Here is a 22,379-nt window from a genome sequence, read left to right on the forward strand (position 1 = left end):
ACTCCCATCCCTCAGGCCTCTCTCCCTGCAGGGAAATGTCTGTTCACCTGAGCTGCACTCGGATCCCCCTGCTCAGTGCTCCCGTAACACCTGTGCCTTCGCAGAGCTTTATGTTTACCCATTGTTTTCTCATTCTTTTTGAGGGTCTGTGTCTGTCTTTTACCCAAACAGAGCAAGTTAAGGGCAAGGACTGAGTCTTATTCATCTTTGTATTTCCATCACCTTGCACACTCCCTGGCATGTAATAGGGTTCAGTAAATATCTGTTGAGTGAATGAATCAATACATTCTTTGAGGGGATGTTATAAATAACTCCCACCAAGATCTTCTAGTTGAACATTGTTCACTTATTATAGTGCTAGTACCTTGTACATGAGCTTATTTATAGCCTTGTAAAAGGACATTTTTCTAGAATAAAGAGTATATTTTAGACAGTTTGGCACATTAACTGAGCACTTTTGAAGTAGTAGTTGTATTTGTGAGGAATTTTATACTTAAAGCAGCAAAATTATTGGAAATGTCACATTAGGAAATGAACCCTTAGGGAACCCGATATAATTTACTCTTATATTCTTTGATAGATGAAAGTATGATGAACATTTTAGTACAAAGTAGGTTGGATACTTCAACTGTATTTACTGGAATTTAGTATTAGCTTTGAAGGACATACATTTGTGTTTCTTTCTCTCCTTCTCTCTCTCTCTCTCAGATATTTGTGTGTATATATATATATATATATATATAATACGTACATATATATGTATTAGGTTGGCACAAAGGTAATATATATCTGAGATATATATATATATTAGGTATATATATTAGGCATATATATATATATATATATATATATATATATATATATATATATTAGGTATATATATATATATATATATATATATATATATATATATATATATATATATATATATATTAGGTTGGCACAAAAGTAATTGAGGTTTTTGCAATTATTTTTAACCTGTTAAATCACAATTACTTTTGCACCAACCTAATATAGATCATATTTTTTGTTTCATAATATAAGATTACTATGCAATGGGGCATAGTGAAAGAGGTCCTGGGTTGGCAGTCAAGAGACCTAGAGTCTAGATTTAGCTCTGCCTCTAACTGTAGGAGTGGGCAAGTCAGTTTCCCACTTACATTTAACTTATGTAAAATGGGAGTATTGTACTTGTTTAGGGGTTGCAAATGTCTATAGGAGTGAGGTTACTAACTTAAGTTGCTATATGTGCTCTAGCTTTTTTTTCCCCTTGGAACTCACAGCCCCTTTTTCTTCTGTTTTCCCACTTTTGTTAAAATCCTAGATAGAGGGGAACATTTCTGTACCACAAGAAACACAGTAATGCAAGGGCAGTGATAATCACACTGTATTGAGACGCTAGGGAGCAGTGGGGACTGTGGCATATTGGAGTGGCCAAGCCTGTCTGAAGAGCAGCTACTACTGATCACCAGCTGATCATTTTCAGGTGTGAATGTGGGCCACTTTGACAGATCCATTTTTTTTAAGAGAAGTGCAGAATTCTGGATTCCAGGAGTCTGGGTTTTATGTGACATCTCTGATTATTTTAGTTTTGGCTTGTATTTTTTAAATATCCTGTGACTCAGTGTAGTATCTCTACAGGCTAGAGGTGACCCACTAAGCTTTCAGTTTGTCATCCCTGTTATAGACGATCTCTATAGCTTCTTTCTGCCCAAGATTCAGTGATTCCAAGAGGGACCATTTCAGCTGGTGAACTGAAGATTCTTGTTCTACTTAGGAAAGCTAGGGTATGAAGGGAATTGGCTGGAAGGAGAGGATGGGGGCTTTGGGTTTAAGCAGGGTACCTTGCAATTGGTGTTTGGATGGCCTCCTTGGAGAGAGGCCACAGGGTATCTGATTCACTCCAAATGTTCTGTATGTTTGTCATTGCAGGAGGTGGCATTTGTTGGAAGAACCTGAGAAACCCTCTCTGTCCAGAGCTCCAGGACCAATGAATCTTTCTACCACTGTAAACCACTGGTGAATATATGTATTTTTTTTCTTCTGCAGTGAGGGAAATATTTTCAGTGGACTATAGAATGTGATTTTCAGGCAACTGCACTATCCTTTCCGTTATAGAAGGAAAGGAAGGACACTGAGCTGGACCGAGGCACGTCTGACTGCTGGTACCTACGTGGTTCTGCCACTTTTAGTGTAGGATCTTAGGTAATTGTTTGACCTTCTGGGCCCCAGACAGAGAAATGTATTCTGTCCTGCTAAAAAGAGATTGCATTTGTGAGAATGCTTCAAAGGCAATAAAGTGCTGGGTAAATATAACATAATTCTATTTGGCAGGGCAGTTCTAGGCTAACAAATAAATTAAAACGTGAATACATATTTTGAAAACGGATTTTAGCTACCTATTTTCTGAGACCTCCAGAGTGGTTGTTCAAGATATTTGCTTTTTTTTTCTTCTCTTTTTACCGCTGCAGCTGCTGTTTTTTTGAAAGATAAATTAATTACATTTCATAGTTACCTTCATTTTTGTTTTGAGATCAGATAATTTCACAGTTAACAAATGTTCTTCCTTTTTAGAAAGGAAGTTATTTCCTCATCACAGCAGGTAAATGTCTTGCCTTTTTGGCAGTTGAAAAGGGCAAAAATATGTCCTTAACAGGAGTGTGTTACAAAGCTGAGATGGGAATGCTTCGAAGCCTGCTAGCTAGTTGATGTTGAAGGTCTCAGGTGAGCTATTGAGGGGCTCCGCCATGAGCCAGAGGCAGCTTGACCTGTGCATCTTGATTCTAGAGACTCTTTGTTGAGAAGAGCTGGCGTGTTTGACGCTGACTGCCTGGTCAGTTCCCACCATGTGGACCAGGTGCTCTGGTGACACTGTGGGACAAATTCCAGTGGCATGGCCACCTTGGGAGCTTACAAGTTGCTGGGGGCTGGAGCAGGATGGAAGGGAGGCCCAGGGTTAGAGACCCATCTCAGACATGAGAGACTGATTGTCCAGATCACTGTATCTAAAGGGACGTGGGGAGCATTGTGGGTACCATAACTGGAATCCCATCTGGTAGGCAGGGAGAGCTCTGTGGTGGGAGTCCCCAGGGAAGCAGATGGCCTCTGGTGGGTGGGACACATTACCCATTCAGCAAATATGTGTCAGTGCCCACTCTGTGCCCAGGCACTGCTCTGGGCACAGGAGAGTCAGTGGCCACAAGACAGACTGTGTCCTTGTTCCCCTGGAGTGTAAATTCGAGTGGGGATGACACACAAGAATGTGAGCTGCAGGAGGGCAGGAATCTTTGCGTATCTTATTCACCGCTGTATCCCCAGCTGAGAAGAGCACTTTGCACATGATAGGCGCTCATTCAGCATTGTTTTATGAATGAAGTAAATAACTAAATAGATAATATAATTCCAGCTAATAATACATGGTGGAAAAAAAGAAAAAAAGGGAAGGGCTGGAGTGGCTCTTTTGAAAGAGTGGTCTGCAAAGGTGGGGGGGGTGTTAAGGCAGGGAGGAAGAAGGGCAGAGGTTTTGTGCAGAGATCTGAATGGAGTGAAGGAATCTAGGTTTGAGTGTTTAGGCAGAGGGAACAGCAAGCAAAAGGAAAGACTTTTGACATCGGCAGAGCTTGGCGTGATAGAGGAAGAGTAGGGCAGCCAGTTTGGCTGGCTTTGAGCTGGGAATAGTTCTGGGGAGGGAGATTGATATAAAATGAGATCAGTGGTAGGTGGGAGCCAGATCTCGTAGGCCATGAGAAGGAGTTTAGATTTTACTCGGAGTGTGATTGGTTACCACTGGAGAAGTTTGAGTAGAATAGTGATGTGATCTCCTGTGTGCTTTAAAGTGATTTTTCTGGGTCCTGGGTGGAGAATAGACTTTGGGACAAGAGTAGAATTGGTGTAACCTCCAGGAGGCCCTGCCTGTGGTCCAAGCAAAAGATAGGGGCATGGCTGGGATTCGTGTGGTAGTTGTAGAATGACGTGAAGTGGTCAAGCTCAGGAAATATTGAAGATAGACCGGCTGGGTTGGGTGTGGGATATGAGCAAAAAGAAGAGTCAAGGATGAGAGCCAATGTATTTGGGTGAGTGATGTTGCTATTTACCAAGATGGGGAACAAAGAGGGAAGTTTGGGGAGGACCCTAGAGTCCTTTTAGGACTTGTTAAATTTGAGATGCCCATTTGATATTCTCGTAGAGATGTAGAGTTGCCTGTGGCCGGAAATGGTACCTTTGAGAGTCATCTGAATGTAGGTGGTATTTAAAACGATGAGACTGGATAAGATTACCTAGGGAGAGAAAGGAGGGATAGGTGGGATTTGGACAGAAAAGAGGAAAGGCAAAGCGTGGATTTTCCATATAAAATCCCTACTAAGAGGTAAATGAAGACACATGCTAATGAATATGGTATGATTTCATGTAATGCAAATATAAATTATTTAAATAAGATAGTGTGATATAAAAGTAGTAACAAAGCCTCTCCTTATATAAAAAAAATTAGAAATACTGTGACTCCCTCAAATCAAGAACTTTTAGCTCATAGATACAGGGAACAGATTGGTGGTTGCCAGAGGCAGGGAGTGGGGAGTGGGCAAAATGGGTGAAGTGAGTCAAAATATATAGTCTTCCAGTCATAAAATAAACAAGTCATAGGGATGTAATGTACAGTATGGTGACTATACTTAATATTTGAAAGTTGCTGAGAGAGTGGATCTTAAAAGTTCTCATCACAAGAAAAAGCTTCTGTAACTATGTAAGGTGACAGATGTTAACTAGAGTTATGCTGATCATTCCACAATGTATACAAATATTGAATGATGTTGTATACCTGAAATTAATGCAACTAATGCAATGTTGTATGTCAATTCTCTCCCTCTCTCCCTCTCCCTCTCTCTCTCTCTCTCTCTCTCTCTCTCTCTCTCTATATATATATATATATATATATATATATATATATATACATATATATATATATATGAATATTAGTTTTAGAATTTCATAGTTTTAAATCTGGTCAGCTAAGTGAATTATAAGCTGCATTTATGCAATTGGCACATGGCTGTGCCTTTGCCTGGCAAGCAGAAAGATCCAGCATTCTTTGCCAATAGCTTGTAAACTACACTCTCCTTTGTATGCACTGGAACTTTTACAAGCTATTTTGATGACTGTTAAGTTTAATTCACTGTTAATATGTTTCAGATTTTTTTCATCCTATAATCATATCATCCGGAAGTTCATTAAATGAAGGTTCACTAAGTGAAAAACATGCCGGAAAATCAATCCTGTTACAATGAAAGTTAGATGTGATAAAATTCTGTGAAGAAAGCAAAACAGGCACCATGATCTGAGGTGCCTCAATTTAGGAAATATTGAAGATATTTTTGAAATATCAAGGATAAATGCTACAAGATAAAAAGCAGCAAAAATATACTCTGATGGTTGTAATAACTGTATGTTTCAAGTACCACCCATACCCCTCTTCTACTGCTGTTGGCTGATAGGAGTAAAGCAGTTCCGAATCACACATTTTCATCTATTTGTGGGCTTCTGTTGTCTTTTCAGTCTTGTTATCTCCAGCCCCCATGGGCAGTTTTACCTCCTTCCCCCAGTTACCAGCTCAGAGCCTGCCAGCCTCCTCTCTTTGCCCTGGGGGTCTCTGACTGCCCTGGAGGGCCTCCCAGTTTAGCCCTCCCCCCAGGCTTTTTTGAATATTCTCAAGATTCCCTTTGAAAACATTTTCACTTTTTCCCCAGGCCTGGTCTTTTCAGGCCCTTTGTGGAAATGACAAAAGAATGGGAAATCAGTGTGCTATTGAGGGCAGTGTGATAAGCAGCATTCTAAACTGTGCTGTTTCAAATCGCTTGGGAAATGCACAGCCCTAACTTGCTTTTACATGTATTTCAAGACCCTCATATTCGGTGAAAATATTCTCAATGGGACTTTGGGGCATCTAATCTCTGAAAAATGAGCATGATTGTGTAGTGTTCTCTTAGGCAGTAGTATATCTCTAGCCAGCAGTTTATGGCAAAATGAAGGTTTTAGTGAAATGGTATTCATGACAGTTGACATCCACCCTGGTTTTCATTTGTATTCCCACCGAGTGGAACCTAAATAAGATTAAAAAAAGAAATGAAACTTACTGGCAGTCAGATTGGGGAGGATTTCTCCTCCCTGCTTATTTTCTCAGTAAGTGATTTTAAGAATAAAAGGATGGTACCTTCTCATGCCCCTAGGGACGTGGAGTGGTGGGGCATTTAAAAACGGTGGAGTCCTCCTTAAGCTAAAAGCCGAACAGTCCATGGACAGTCCAGATGATGTACCATCTCAGGAGATACTAGGGAAGAGGAGCCTTGTGGGGAGGGCAGTGGTGTAGGAAGGAGACTTTTCACTATGTAACTTTTGTACTTCTAATTTATTTTTATATTATATTTATGTATTAGCTTTAAAAAGCACAATAGTATCTCCTTTAGGCTTAATACCTGATGTAGAAAAATGGAAAGTCCCTTCACTACTTGGTTTTCTAAGTAAGTGCTCTTGCTTGATGTGTGTTTTGATCAAGGTCATTGCTTATTCACCGTCCTGTTAATGTTCATCAGCAACTTGGGACGAGACTTCTTTAAGTTGAATTTCAGGGGATATGTCAATCAAGCCAATTCCTTCCTTCCTTCCTTCCTTCCTTCCTTCCTTCCTTCCTTCCTTCCTTCCTTCCTTCCTCCCTTTGAAAATGGATTTAAGGCTGTTTCTGGCCTGTATTTTATTCAGCTACTTTCAACAAATACGGATTTGATAGGAGCTATAGTTATTATGAGTTAAGCCACAAATTATGGCCATTTCAACTGCATAGCCCTCTGCCGCCCTTTAGAGTAAAGTCTAATTGCATTGTGGAACAGGACAGGGGATTTGGAATCCATTGTGGGTTTCTAACACAATGTTTCTAACCCCAGCGTTCAGCCAAATTTAAAAGCAAGCCCAACTCATTTTCCTCATCTGAAGAATCTCTGCTACTGTAGGAAAATGCTCAAAATGGAATTTGCGTGAGTTGTCACCTTTCAAAAAGTGAAGGCTAGAATTCAGTGTCTAGGACCAATGTTGTTGAGCACTCCACTGGTGTTTGGAGTGTGTGCTGTTGGGGCAGCTTCTGCAGGGATCATTGTCTGAAAGTTATCCTCCCTGGGTTGCCATATTGGTTTGTGTCACCAGAGGTTCATAAGGCCACTTTCTGGCCAAAGTTATTGTACCCAACAAAGACCTGATACCCACTTTGTGCAGCGGTGACATTTCTTAGGTGTTGATACTTCTACAAGAGATTCACACATTTGACTTTGTACTTTTTAAACAAACGGGAAAGTTGTATCACCTTTGCTGGCTATGCGTAAAACCAAGATATTCTCTCCTTTTCCATCTAGTGACTACAAATAGAGAGTGAAACACATCTTTTGTCTTTCCTTCTTTCCCCTGATTTGGGGAAGCGAACATTAGATTGGACTTGGTTGGGGTTGTCATTAAAATAAGGAGATCAACATCATCTCCAGTGATTACTAAATGTCATGGGAAGAAATCATTCTGATTGCCCCTCTGGCTAATTTGACAGGGCACCATCTGATACCTACTTCACAGCAGTGCCCTCACCCTGCAGTCTCCTTATCAACATAGAGATGACTCACTCTGTTTTCCTCACTCAGAGACTTTCTCTGGTCTGCTGATTGTGGCAGTGATTAAATAAAAAACGGTTCCTGCAGAGATATGCTTGAAAAAAATGACTGCATTATCTGTGCTTGAACTTTCACAACTGAACTTTCACTATTATAATCAGTTAGGTATTGGGTCTTAGGCTTTTGGGGGGAGGGGTTATATGTGCCTTGTAAGGCACATATGCACATACACAATTTGCATATATAATAGTTACATTTTTAGGAGGTGACACTCCCCAACCAGTTATCGTGCCTTCTAACTTAGTGACACAAGCTATAAGCATACCATTATGACTGACTGCATCTGGATAGCTCTGAGTGGCAGGTACCCACTCTAGGATGGCATATCTATTAGACGGAGGTAGTTTAGGGAAGATAGTTATGTTCAAGGCAGCCTAACTTTATGAAATTTGTAGCTTCCAAAATTGTCTCAATGTGGACTCAGAAGCTGGAAATACTCTTATATGAATTGCTCTTTTTCTTTTTTAAATGAAGTAGAGGCACCTTTACCCTTTTTGCTTTCTAATAGCTAATATCATTTTTTCCTCAAGTTCATTTATTCTCCCTTCCCTCCTCCCCTGGCCCAGAGAAAAGTTATTATTGGGGAATACAGGTTTTTTTTTAAAAAGTATGTAGAGAACAACCTTCAGTCATTTTCCAACAAAATTTGTGTTTCTATACGTTCGTTGCATTTGTTCCCTAAGTTAATCACGTGTATAGCATTCTGTCCTTTACGGCAGGTTGTAAACTAACTGCCCATAAAATACCGTGGTTTAAGTTTTGAAGTGGCCGGCATTATAAAAGCCAGGAAATTTCACATAATTTGATTTCTAGCTACTCTTGACCATTAGACTACCTACCACTATTGGGCCATTTTCTTGTAAGGAACAGCGTGGGCTGGATGACCAGAGGACCAGCAGTTATCTCCGCATGTGGGAACATGCGATTCCCACTGTGCTGGAGTCCCCACACTACCCGTCTCTTACCTGTTTGGCCTTTTCAGGCTTTTGGTTTTATAAACCCTGATTTATAGTTTCAGTTTAAAAACTTATCTTGAAAAATCAAGGGATCTTGACATTCAGCCAAACATCATTTTGGTAGCCTCATTTTTAAATAATAGAAACTAAATTTCAAATGATAGGGAGAAAAAGAGTTGGAGCAGTGGAGTTGTGAAACAAATGTTTTTCTCCTTAAAGAGATTTGTGCATTTTCAAATAAGAGGGGAAGGAAGGAAAGCAATAATAGAATTTTTTGTATTTTTTACAAATACCAAATCATTATATTAGTTTTGGAACATATCATGTAGTCTGTATAATGTGGTTTGCTCATAAAATTACCATGTTGGGAACATTTATACAAATCTACTAATTAGGTTTACTCTAAAATATTTCCAGGTTTTTTTTTCTCTTTCAAATATAACTGAACTACTGAACTTGAAGGAGCTGAACATTCTTAGATTTTTTTCCCTTTTTACAATAAGCAGACAAAAATATAAAATTGGATGACAGAAGTCACCAGTTTAAGGAAAGAGTGTTGCTAGTTTTTTGGGATCGAGTACCTTCCAAAGTATCCAGTAGATTGCAGGAAAGGAACTTCACATAAACAAGACAAAACCAACAAACCAACCTAACATTTTAATAATTATGTGAATTTAATCTAATTCATTCCCATTTTATGAGTGATTGTGATCAGCATTTTCTATTTCTTCTAATAACGCCTTTTTCCTTCTAATATTATTATTGTAAACTACTGAAAACTAAATGCCAGCCAGGATGGAGACAGCATCTCTACCCTTTTTCATTTTTAGCTTCTTGGATTTAGGGGGAGAGCTCGTGATAGACGTTTGGTGCGCTGGGCAAGGGCTGAGGAGACGAGGAAGCTAGAAGTCTCACCGTGGCCATCTTGCCACCTACCCTAGGACAACCTAGAGTAGCTTGTTTCTTATATAAAATGAGATCATTATTTGGGTTTCCCTCAAATTCTAACAATCTGGAATTCTTCTATCACATGAAGCATTCACTCAGTGCTGGGCATGAGTTGTGGGAAACTCTGGAGTGTTTACTGGCTACATAACAATTTCTATGGGATTAGACGAGCAGAGTGTCAGTGGAGAAAGGTTCCTAATGACATCATTTATTCCTCATGGTTACCTATAATAAACACGAAAAAAGAACTAAATATAATGAGTTTTGAGTTCATGGTGCAACCCTGAACGCATAGCACTGGGAGAGAACTCACTTAGCTCTGTTTAGTACATGGTGCAGAAGTGAACTAGGCAGAAGGATTTTTATCTTCTTAGCATTCTGTAGAATGAGTGGTGTTCCTGGGTTTATAAGTTGACCCATGTTCACTGGTTGACTACCATAACACTTGAATTTTATAATCCTACATGATACTTTTCCTTTATTTCATTGCGGCAGGTCTAACACCAATTGCATACCATCTCTTGACCATTATGAGTCAAAATTGTTGACCAGAACAAAAAATAAATGGCAGAGTAAACCATACGTGTGGTAGAACATGCCCAGCGCAGGATGGTGCCATGGAGGCTGCTAAGGGCGTTTTGCAGTGGGGCTGTGTCAGCAGTCGGCTGAGAGGCTGTTGTGCTTCTTGTCATTGGCTGAGAGCCTGTAATGGCACTGAGAGCATAGAAAAATAAATACACACAGTGTAAGTGTAATATGCATGCAATACATATTAAAACTACTGAGTATGTATTTTATAGTAAATATATTGTTTGTTTTAGGAAGTACATTTCAGAAATAAATGGCACTAAACTGATTCAGTGCTGCTTGGGTTGGCATTAAATGGGCTTTGTGTGTAGGAGCAGAGAAGGAACCAGAGACCAGGCTGGCCAAGGCCTTGCCATTGTGTTATAGAAAGGATCTTCTTGGCAGAATTCTAGGCTGCATTCTTGGTTCGCATGCCTGAAGGTACTGTGTGTTTCACAACTCTTTACACTGCCTCTTTAACATCAAATTCATTGACTTGTTTCCTTATTTATTCAGCCAACAGTTATGGAGTTGCTAATAATATTTACATAGTGCTTTTTGGCAGGCAGAGTACAACCATATACCTTATTCTACTTCAGAGTGCTTGTTTCAGAGCCCAGTCAGAAGCATGGGCAACAGCCTGCACTAGTTGATGACTGTGGTTTCTGTTTTTTCTTTTGTACTTGTGAACAGAGATACCCACAGCTTGGCCTGGGCTATTTAGGAAGGAACTTAGGGCAGGTGGGCAGAAGGGTTGCTATGGGAGCCGCGCTTGGACAGTCATTCCCGGGAACCGAGGAGGTGGGAATCATCTACTGAGCATGAGTGGGGCGGGTGGGATGCAGTTGCTGCTCTGAGGAAGATGGAAACTATTTGGAACAGCTGCCGTGGGTTGGGCACTAGGGGCTGAGCAAGAGCTGAAAGCAAGGCCTGCTGAGTGACTGGTAGGAAGCTTCTATGTACGGCAGGTGTGGCCTGGCCATGCAACTCGGAGATGAAAGGGGAAGCTGGGGGGCAGGGGTTGGATGGTTGCTTGGTGGTTCACCTGGTGTTGTCATATGCCAGCCCTGAGAATGTGGCTACATAGGGAGAAGTTAAGGTGAACAGGGGGTGGGAGATCTGGGGTGCTGGGCCGTAGCTCTTCTTAACATGGCTTAGAAGAGCCTCTATCTCAGAACTGCTCCCACCATGCATGCCCGTTGGGCCATTCCTGTGCTTTGTGCATGTTATTACTTTTGCCCTTTTCTTTGGCTTAATTACCTCTTACTTTAAGCCCGGCCTGGGCATCACTCCTGGGCAGCTGTTCCTGATTGCCGTCTGCTCCATTCTCTGCTGGGTCAGTTGACCCATTGCCCTTTCCACACATCTCTCCTTCTGTACTGTAGAAGCTTGTTCACAATCTGCTCTTGTATGTGGTCAGAATGTTCCTTGAGTGAACGACTGTTCTTGTACCCAGCATAATACCTGACATACAGAAGGTATGAGAATTCAGCAAATGCTTGCTGAATGGAGGCAGAACTGCTTCGTATTAGTTGTATAACAGAATGTTAGAACTGGAAGAAAACTACGAGATCAGCTAGTCCAACTCATTTCATTTTATGGTTCACAGAACTGAAACTCAGAGAGGTTGAGTGCCTGGCCTGATATCACACAGCTTGCCTGAGGCAGAGCCAGGAAGCCTATTCACCTCTTCTGACTCCAAATGCCATGTTCTGTCCACCATAAAACAGTCTCCAAATGTGTCTGTGGATGACTTCTAAGTGTGTGAAGATGACAAGCCTCTGCCTCTGCTTAGCTCCTGCTTACAGCCTTGAGTCACTATTCATAATGGTCTGTTACCCATTTTTCTTGTAGAGAGGAAAACAGTGTCCTGACAACCCGAGGAGCTTTTCCTCTGCACGGTGCCAGGTTTACAACCGCCCTTATCTCACTGCTTCCCCTTCCCTTTCCGGGTTTGTCCTAGTTTATCTTTGGTTGGGGTAAGCATCAGCAACGGTTTCTAAGTAAATAGAGGAATTGCAGATTCAAGATTTGTGGTTCAAGTATTTGGTGCTTTTTGCTTCAGCCCCTCTGGCTGCTGTCACTGCGACTTCTGTCTCCAAATTGCCCTGGTTTAGCGTGTTAAAGACCGGTAGTGTGCGATGAAAGTTTCCTTCTGGGAGTAAGAGCACTGAAAAAGGGAAGCCTTAGGAGAGAGAGTGGACACTTGTCGGAGCCATTTAGTGTTGGTTAAAAAAAGTGAATTTGTTGGTTTCCAGACCCATCCTTGGAGAACTGGATATAACGTAGAGTGTCTAGAAATGCTTGTTTGCATATTTTCCGTCTCCAAAACTTGTCTCTGAGCTTTTGGATAATATTGGATGTTGAGAGTGTTCTGTTTTGGGTTAAAGCCTCAGCGTTGCTGGGGTGTGGCTGGTTCCCTTACTGCCTGTTCATGGATGACGCACTTTTGTGAGGTTGGTTCCAATTCACTGTGGGTCATCTGGACTCTGTCCCCATCACCCTTGTTCCAAAGTACCTCAGGGTCAGTTCCAGGACTGGAAGGGACACTCATTGAGCACTGAGGGTGGGGGGTGACTGATTTGAACTTTTGGGCGCCTCTGTTAACTAACCAAACAGTACATAGCAAAAAAGAAAAAAAAAAAAATTCCATTTTGGAAAAAGTACTGTGGAGACCAGGCAGGGTCTTCAAATTCTTCATTACTTTCGGGAGTTCTGCAGCACTGCTTCCCCTTCGCAGGTCCATCTCCCCTTCACCTTTTTTAAAAAATTAAGAAGTAGATGATGTCCAGTGCCCCCTTTAGCTCAGAAATCCTGTGGCTTGGAACAAGCCCAGTGTCTTTATCTTAGGGGTTTCTGACGCCACTTTGGACCTCCTTGGCTCCCAGCCACGTGGGAGCCTATTTCTGAGTCTCCCTGGGCTGGTCTTAAGTTCCAGGTATTGAGCTGGAAGCGCATCAGCCAAGAGTTTGGACTGCATCAGGAAGTATTTTGATTTGCTATATTCTCTGCTTGGCATTTACTCATTTCCTTCAGGGACATCCCCTTCCTTGAAAAAAATAACTCCAAAAATGCTTGTCTGACTGATGAGCTAAGAAAGTGTTCCAACCAGGCGTGTCCATTCAGGGATCTTGACTTGTCACTCACAAGTCACTGGGAGAGAAGGTTGTCACCAAATTTAAAATACTCCACACATCGACTCCTCCCTGGCCCACCTCTGCTGGCATGGTACTTTTGCTGGTTAGTTTTGAGAGTGAGTCTTGAGACAGCCAGCTTTGACTATAGCAGGTGTCGACTAGAAGGTGTTTCTGTTGTGTCAGCCATCACACCCCTGGGCTGTGACCTGAAGGTGTATCCTAAGAGGTGGCCTCTCTTTAACCCCAACCCCGAGCTCTCCTCCAGGTGTGTGTAATTTTTCTATGTGTTGCCAGGGAACTGTGGTTATGAATGAGAGTGTTCGAGGGGGCTCTACTGGGGTCCCAGAGCTGTGTTGTGGGCCCCTCCAGAGGTTCTCTGAGGTTCATCACAAGGCCTGAATACAGCTAAGGCTTGACTACTGTTTTCAGTAACCACTTTAGGCTCTTGGTTCATGTGAAGCCTTTGGTCAACCAAAGTACTACCCCTTGTCCATTTCCACCAGAAATATGTAGACATCACATGTTCCCATCTTACATTTAATCTTGTTAAATTTGATTCACCTTAAAGCTGATGAAGAGCTTTTAAAATCTAGCTTCTGTCATCTAACAGGTTAGATGTGTCCCTCATTTGTGTCACCTCTGGACACAAATTGTTGACCAAAATATTCCAGGACAGGGCTAAATCCATGTGCCTGTGGTCTGATGGTTTAATCATCTATCTATAAATCTGCCTAATTGCTCATGTTTCTTTCGCCATATTCACAAGCATATCATGGGACTTTTTGTTAAAGCCTGGCTCAGGTGAAGTTATAATCATCTGAACTGTTGGTCTAATAAATCTAATTTGGGAAAAGGAATTGGTTAATTTGGTACCTAGTCATAGTGAACTTGTGTCAGTTTTTGGTGATCACCACATTTTTGTTTTCTTAGGTATTCATCTATTTAATACTCCAGGCTAGAATTTTCTGGACAGTGAGGCCCAACTTCTTCATGTATGCATCTATAACCTTCCTTCCTCATCTTTTAACACCATTCCTTTCTCTACACATCTGTGACACCTGCTCGTACTTCGGCTATCTGTGGATGGGAATCCCTGAGCCTGGGATTCGCTTGGCTTTATTTGGTAGCTGTGACTCCCCTTCCAGCTCCACACCTGTCATCTGCTCCAGTCATCTCTTACCAGACTTGCCTTTTCCAGTATGAAAAACGTGCTCTCAGATGGAGGAAGTGGAAGCAGCACCTGCCAGGAGCCATTTCTCTTGTGTCTGTTGGCTGTAACGTTACACTGGCCTCCCCAAGCAGGCCTATTACTTCTTTGCTTTTCTTCGTGCTCTAATCCTAAGCTTAAAAAAACCCACCAACCCCTGATGATTATTTACATTTCTCACATGTTTTAACTCATCCTGGACAGTAGCCTCTTGGACTTTCTTCTGGCAGAGAAATTCTCTGGTCCTTTGTTCAGCTTCAACTCTTTCCTTCTCCTGTGTCCCAGACATGCATATAGAGCATTCCACTCTAGGAGTGTTTTTGCTTTGTAGCCGTTTCAAGGACTTTTGGGGGTTCTCCCGGCTCTAGTCCTCTCCACATTTTTTGGACCATGGGAGTTTTTTCCCAAGCTCGGGTAACCTCTGACTCCCTGTTTGCTCTTCTGAGAACTTTGCTTCTCACCATCGTGTTCTCTCTAATTTTAAATTGTCACTGGCTCTCTGAGCTGCCTGGTATAACCATGCAGGACTGAGTTAGTGACTCAGGACAAGATTCAGCCCTAGCGACAGCCCAGAACTTTTATTCCCACCCTGACTCCCCAAGAGACCAGCTCTTCACAACTCCCACGCAGGGTAGGCCTGGGCTGGGCCCACCAGTACCTCCGCCAGGGTTGAATTCTCAGCATTTGGGCTTCTCCCTGAGCTGAGGCGCAAGACCAAAGCCACCCAGCCTCAGGTCAGAGAACCGAAGGAAGAGAACAGGCCAGAGATCGTCTGGCAGAGAGAATGGGCTGCCTGAACTGGAAGCAGGACATTTAGTGAACGAAGAGGGGGAGGTTGGAAATTTGCTTGTGGCGACTCCTCTGAGGCCTCTATAGTATAGGGGGACCCAAGCAGTGGGGTGCTCCACTTTTCTGCAAGAGGAACTTGGTGTTGGGAGAGTGCCCTCTCTTTGGGTTATTCACCTTATTTTGGGCTTAAGTCAGGGAACAGTTCTATCGTGGCGCCTGGCAGTGCCTCACATTCCCTCATTTTAGACTTGCCATCCCCTAAAGAAGAGCATCTTAACTTCATTATTACAGATTAAGGACATTAAGACTCAGGCTGGATTGAAATGTATCTCTTTACTGTCTATGGACAAGGATTTACTGAGAAAAATCTCAGTGAGGAATATTGATTCAGGGAAAGGTTTTTAAAGGACCCACTTTTGGAATGTACATTTGCATACGAACAATGAAAGTGTTAATTAAAATGGTTCTCACACAGTCATTTCAGCAGTGTGGGGACTGCTGCTTGGCAACCCTTGTAGAATGGAAGTGAGTACTTGGAAATAATAAAATACTGCATCTTCCATTCGTCTAACCAACTAAGACATACTGAGCACCTTCTATTTGCAAGGCACTGTGTTAGAACGAGGGGGCAAGGGTGGAACATCAAGAGTATAAAACGTAATACTTGTCCTCTAGGGTGGCTAGAGGGGTACCCGTGACATGCGGCTACCAGGAAAGTCTAAGGAGAGCTGAGATGAGTTGGTCACCCTACCTGAGGAGTTGAAAGTTTAGTAGGAATTAACAAAGTACCTAAAATGTGCCACCTGTTGAGATAGACCACACCTGTTCACGTTATTTTAAATACCGTGTCAGCATTCTGCCATGTAGGGCTTTTCCCTCTTCAAATCGAGTAGTCTAATTCGAATTCCCTTTTGAAACTATATCCCAACATTTAAAATATTCCTGTCGTCATCCTCATCCTTATTGGCATCAGTTATCCCTGGGCACCTGCTGTGTGCTGGGTTCTGGGCTTTGCCTTGGGGAGCGTGGGTGGGGCTGATTTAGCCTTGAGGTGATAGGAAAGCATTTCAGCTTCCGAGGGAACAGCACCACGTCCTTTCTTTTTTAAAAAGTAGTGTTTTATAGACTTACAGATACAGAGAACAAACTAATGGTTGCCAGAGGAGAAGGGGGTTGGGGCGGGGAAGGGGGAAAAAGGTGAAGGGGCTAAAAAATACAGATTGGTAGTTACAGAATAGTCACAGGGATGTAAAACACAGCACAGAGAATATAGTCAATAATGTTGCAACAACTATGTACAATGCCAGGTGGGTACTAATCGGGAGAAATCACTGCATAAATTATATAAATGTCTAGCCACTATGCTGTACACCTGAAACTAATATAAATTAATACTGAATGTCAACTGTAACTGAAAAAAAAGTGTTTTTTGTCTTTTTTTAAAAAGTAGTGTTTTAGCGCACAGTAGGTGCAGAGTAAATATTTGTGGATTGAAGTTTATTAAGTTTGTGGTTCAGAGTACGGGGTCTGGAGTCACGGGGACTGCGTTTCAAATCCTGGCTCTCTGCCATGTGCTTGCTTTATGATCTTGGCTTGTGACTTTACCTCTGAGCCTCATTTTCCTCATTTGTGGAATTGGGATTAATAGGAAGGTATTAGTGATAACAATTACGCTGACGATAGGTGGCATAGTATGGTATACAGCTGCTCGTACTCTGGAGTCAGGAGTTCAAATCCCACTTCCTAGTTATGTAACCTTGAGCAAGTTATTGAGCCCCTCTGATCCTTAGTTTTCTTATCCATGGAACAGGAATAATAATAGTACCTATAGTAGAGAGTTGTTAAAAGTAAAAATTGTATAGCACCTCATGCCTGACATTCAGTGGTGTATAAATGTTTTCTAAAATTTAAAAACCATAAAACTATTATTATTTCGTTGGTGCTGTAGAATTCTTCTGAGGTTAGACAGGGCAAGTATTGCATGGTGGTCCCTTATCTCTTGTTGTTATTATATTTGAGGGTAAAAAATGAGATTCTGGTGGGTTAAAACGGTTTGTGTTGAAGGGAGTCTGGCTAGTAAATATTGAAACTGGGATCTGAACCCATGGTGTTTACCATAAAAGAAGAAGGCACAGGTGCACCTGTACACATTTATCAAGGGCACGTGGGTGTGCATGAAAATATTAAGGCTTTATATAATAAATCTGGATGCAAGTGAATAGTGGATCTCCCTCTCCTGCACCCACTGCCTTCACTAGTGTCCCGACCCCCTGGCCTGATGCTCTCTGCAAGTTAGAGTTACGGCGCTGAGCTCGTACCCTCCCATTGGGTCTCTGGGAGTTCTGAAGCTTGCCAGTTTAAACCTCTTCTAGATTCTAACTGCCTTACTTAGTGTTGCATGCTCTCTGGCTGGACTCCCCTTGGAGACCACAAGATTCCACTGTATTTATATACCTGATTTCAGAGCCCCTTAGAGGACCTGTTTCATTTAAGCCTAAATAGGAATCCCCCCTCTCCCTGCCTTTAAATTTGATGTTGAAACTCTTCACTGCTAGTGAGAAACTTAATTACAAAAGCAGTATATTAGGGCTTGTAAAAATAGCTTTACAACAGTTGCATTTGCCAACCTCTTGTCACTTAGATATCTTTAGATTAAAATGTTTTGTGCTGGTTCACAAACATGGGCACTTCTTTAAAATGCTGCAATATAAAGGGTTAAAATGTAAATATTATCCTATAGGAGCAATGAAAGATGCTTTAGTACTTAAGTCCTATTTTTGAGCTCTGGAATTCAATTCCTTCCTGTTGCCAGCTGAACCTGGGGCTGATGTATTAGATGAAAATATATTCCTATCTTCAAACGTGGACAACAGGACATTCTGTCCTCCAAATTTCAGTGTTTGAATTGGGTGTTGCAGGAAACTTGGCACAGTCTCTTTCTTTTCAAAATAATAAACAGAGGTGATGTCGCCTCAGGTTTCATCTGATGGGGCTTAGATGCTATTGCCTCATAAAGGCTGATTCATAGACAAATGGGAACTAATTATAGTAACTCAAAAATAATGTCCCCGTTTAAATTTGGCAAGGCGAGATGCCTTGCATGTTTTATAGGACATGAGAGAGTCCGTTTCTTTGGTGGCATGGAGGTGACATAGCCATTTCTATTTTAGCCCCACAGTGGTTGTGCTGGGTCATTACCTGCCATCTTTATTTTAGTTTTTAAAGAAATTTCTCATGCTCTCTCCTGCACACCCCATGCACAAACATTGAAACACCTCTTACTACCATCTACACAGGATTTTTTTTTCTGCTATCGGTTCGCTGCATTTTTAAGAAACAAGTGTCTGAGTTGAAGAAAGTGGATGGCCATGCTTTTCTTCTTTTTTGGTTATAAACATTTCAGAATCTCTACTATGAAAAATTGCAAGAAGTTATTCACTTCTCTCTATGGAATGAATAGAGAATTGTCAGAGGGAGACTATTCTTATGACTTGTATACTCGCTCTCCCTTCTGGGAATTAGGTTGGACAACGTTTCACCATGATTGTCTTTAAATCATTTTTGTTTTTGAACTTGCTTCAGATAAGTAGGTGAGGCATGACTATGGTCAGAATTTAAAAATTAGAGAAATGTTTGTAGTAAAAAGCAGATTTTCCCTCTCTCCCATATCCAGGTACCAAATTCTCTTTTCAGAAGCAATCCTGGGTACCCGTTTCTTGTATGCTATTCTGGAGATTTTTCTCTGCATTTACAAGTATAGAAATATCTATATTTTCCTCACACAAATGACATCATACTATTCACAGTGTTTTAAACTTGGAATTTTTATTTAACCATAATCTTAGAAATCATTCCATCTCACATTTCAAGCTACCTCATGATCTCTAAGTTTTGTTGTTTCCATTGAGTAGATGTGTCATAACACACAAACAAGTGCCTGTGAATGGTATTTAGGCTGTTTTAATCTTGCCACTAAAATCATGGTATAATGATGTTGTACGTATGCCATAGGATAGGCGATCCATCTCAGTGGGCATAAAGAGTGGACTCTGGAGCCCAAGGGTCTGCATTTAAATCCTAGTTTCTCCATTACTATTGAACTCTATGGTCTTGGCTGTTATTTAAAAAAAAGAATCTCTCTGTGCCTCAGTTTCCTCATTTGTAAAATAGTATTTAGAAGCTTTTCAAAGCCATAATACAGTTTTTGAATCTGCAGATTATCTGTCTCTTCAGTTTACTGAAATGCCATGTTCATGCTCCCATCCCCCACTTCCCTGTTGCTTTTGTGTGACATCCTGGAGGAGAAAAAGGAAGATGTATTTCAGGCCCCTATAGTCCTGTGTTCAAACCCCTTCAAAGACATAAAATGTATTGCCAATGGTGATAATTTTTAACAAATGGTCCAGATTTCCCCATCACCAGCACTTAACTAATTTAGAACTTTATGATACTTAAACATTTTACATTTAGGCGAATACATAGCTCGTGTGTGTATGACTCAAATTTATTTAATGATTTCACCATGTTGTAAATTATAAATTAAATCTTTGGAAAAGACTGGAGAGTGTTCTTACCCTGATTTAGTGGACTCTGATGGTGGGAGCTACAGGGTCTCCCATCACCTGTAAGTCTGACATCATCAAAGACCATCACACTTGGATTCAGACAAACCAGAGCTAAAATCCCCATGTTGGTGTTTGCTGGTTGTTTGACCCTGGGCAAGTCACTTATGCTTCCTGCGTTGGTTCCCCATCTGTAAATGGAGACATTGTTCTACCTCATAGGACTTCATGAGGAGGACAGGAGAGAGTAGATGAAGGACCCAACAATAAATGGCACAGAGCAGGAGCTCATGAACCATCAGTTCTTCTAACCTTCCCTTTCCCGCATCCCGCTTCCTCCTGTCACTCACACAGTCCCTTGGAAGTACCTGCTTCCACCTTAAAACTCCAGTCCTCTTCATTGGCACTCTTTTCCTGATTTACCAGCATGCTTTCTCTGCCTTAACTGGGAGGGCAGGATGTGTCTTCTTTGCTGTCGCTTACATCGTACCTTGTGTTAACGAAATGTTCGATGACGGGCAGCAAGTGCGTGAGTGAGAGGCAGGCTTGCCATCTCCCTACCCCAGTGAGGCTATTACTGTTTCTTGGGAAGCAGTAGTTAGCAACAGCGTTGTGAGATTGGAATTAGGAGCTGCCGTAAATTAGGGTAGGCCCTGAAGTGACCGTAGAGAATGGTATTTTCATTCTTGGTTATTCCTTTGAAGAAATTTGCTATAGCCAACTAGTGAAAATTATTTTCCCAGCTATTTTTGGTGTGTGTGTGGGTGGTGGGGCGGTGAGGTGGAGGAAATGTCTAGAGCTTGTTTCACTTTGCAAAGCTCCATTAGAACGGCACTTGCAGAAAGACTGCTTGGACTGTTTTACCGCCCCTTCCCAAGAAAAGCGTGAGCTCGCCGGCTTGCCGACCTAGTGGCCAGCTTTGCTTGGCCCTTGGTCTAATGTCTTGGAGGTGGGCTGCCGGGCACCTGAGCATGGAGGGTGAACAGAAGTCAAGTACTGCTGGAAAGGGAGCAGAAGACCTTGGCGAGATCCTCCAAATCATTTGGAGAAGAGCTACTCTAATTTGTATGAAGTGCTTTGCTGTGAATTTTTGAAATAGCAGTCACACCCTTATTCAAATGTAGGAACCATAGTGCTCTCCAAAGACATGGAGGCCAGGTCCCTTCCAGCTACAAAAGGCTGTGATTCTACAAATATTTGGATGATAGGAACCATTCCTGTCATGTGGAATGCTCTTCCCAATTCTTTTCCTTTTACCTCAAAATCTTCCTGTTCTTTAAGATCCAGCTCAATCCCACTGTCCAGTTTGTGTAGTTCTTTGGCTCTGGGCCGTCCGACTGGCTGGTAGATACAGCCGTGTGCATTGAACTGTTAGCTGTTAACCCTGCTGTCATTTAGGCGCTTCCCAGGTTTATGCCTTGGCTTCCCCACTAAGCCTTTCCTCTGTCGGCCCAGGCTCCATGCAGCCCCTGTAGCACTACAGATGGCTGTGCTGCAGTGGTTCTCCCAGCGTGCTTCCCGGCTGCAGCTGCAGCACCCGAGAACCAGTTAGGAACGCACACCAAGCCCCCTCAGTGAGGAAGTCTGAGGGTGGGGCTCAGACACTTAACAAGCAAACACTCCTGGTGATTCTGCTGCACGAGAAGTCAGAGGACCTGTGGTGTGGTGAAGAGGGGGCTTCGGGGTCCGAGAGCTCTGGTCTGAAGCCAGCTCTGCTATTTACTGACTGACTTGACCGTAGGAAAGTGAAGTTTTCTTTCTTCTCTCCCCTTCAGGGGTATTTTGTAGAAATCTGTTCTGCAGGATGTTAATGGGTGCCCTAAAGGTAGGGATGGACAAGGGGTTCTATGGCCAGTTCAGTTAGTGAAATGCTGCTTTAGTGAATTTCAACAGGATTCTTTATCACAAGATTTCTCAGATTGAGGGTCACTGAAGTCACCATGGAAAGATTTTGCAAATATGTTAGATTCTAGGACACCCTTTGTGCCACATACCTGCTAACTTTTCTGGCAACAGTGTTCTGTGGAACACATTTTAGGAGATGCTGGCCTAGGTGACCTGTAAAGGGTACTTTGAGCCTTGAGATTTTGTGGCGCTGTAAATCAGTGAGAAATTCAGGAACTTCAAATACAGGGTAAATCTGACATGATGCTAGAATTTATCATTTGAGTAAGCCAGTCTTACACAACAACTTGAACATTGAGATGATATGGAAATAATTAAACATTGAAGAATCAGCGGTTTTATTTTTCTTAGGTAGAAAACTATATTAGGGGAGAGGCAGGGAAAACTACTAGGGGAGAGGCATTTTCCGAGTTAAGGAAAATGTCATTTACTGAGCGTAGTGGAGGCCTGGCAGGAAACTTATGGCACATCCAAATCAGGTAACTTAAGAGTGAAATAATGGAACTATTTATAAAAGGTGTAGGCAGAATTTGGGGAAAGCAACAGTGGTTGACACGGGACTTGAATTCCTCTGTATACGCAGGGTTTTACATGCATCACATTCATTC

At 42.0% G+C, this 22,379-nt stretch overlaps 1 protein-coding gene across 48 annotated transcripts in view; it reads left to right on the forward strand.

The window, feature by feature from the left end:
- SORBS1 (sorbin and SH3 domain containing 1) overlaps positions 1–22,379 on the forward strand; it is a 221,021-nt gene that overhangs the window by 56,569 nt on the left and 142,073 nt on the right. For 21 of the 48 annotated variants that reach the window (XM_074339327.1, XM_074339359.1, XM_074339347.1 and 18 more), the window contains exon 2: positions 1,933–2,019. The exons of the other annotated variants lie outside the window; for them this stretch is intronic. The gene's annotated coding sequence lies outside the window, so the exon portion shown is untranslated. The remainder of the gene's footprint in view (positions 1–1,932; positions 2,020–22,379) is intronic. 48 annotated transcript variants of the gene reach the window in all.

Source organism: Rhinolophus sinicus, linkage group LG07 (assembly GCF_036562045.2).
Source record: "Rhinolophus sinicus isolate RSC01 linkage group LG07, ASM3656204v1, whole genome shotgun sequence".
In the NCBI taxonomy this organism is placed as follows: Eukaryota; Metazoa; Chordata; class Mammalia; order Chiroptera; family Rhinolophidae; genus Rhinolophus; species Rhinolophus sinicus.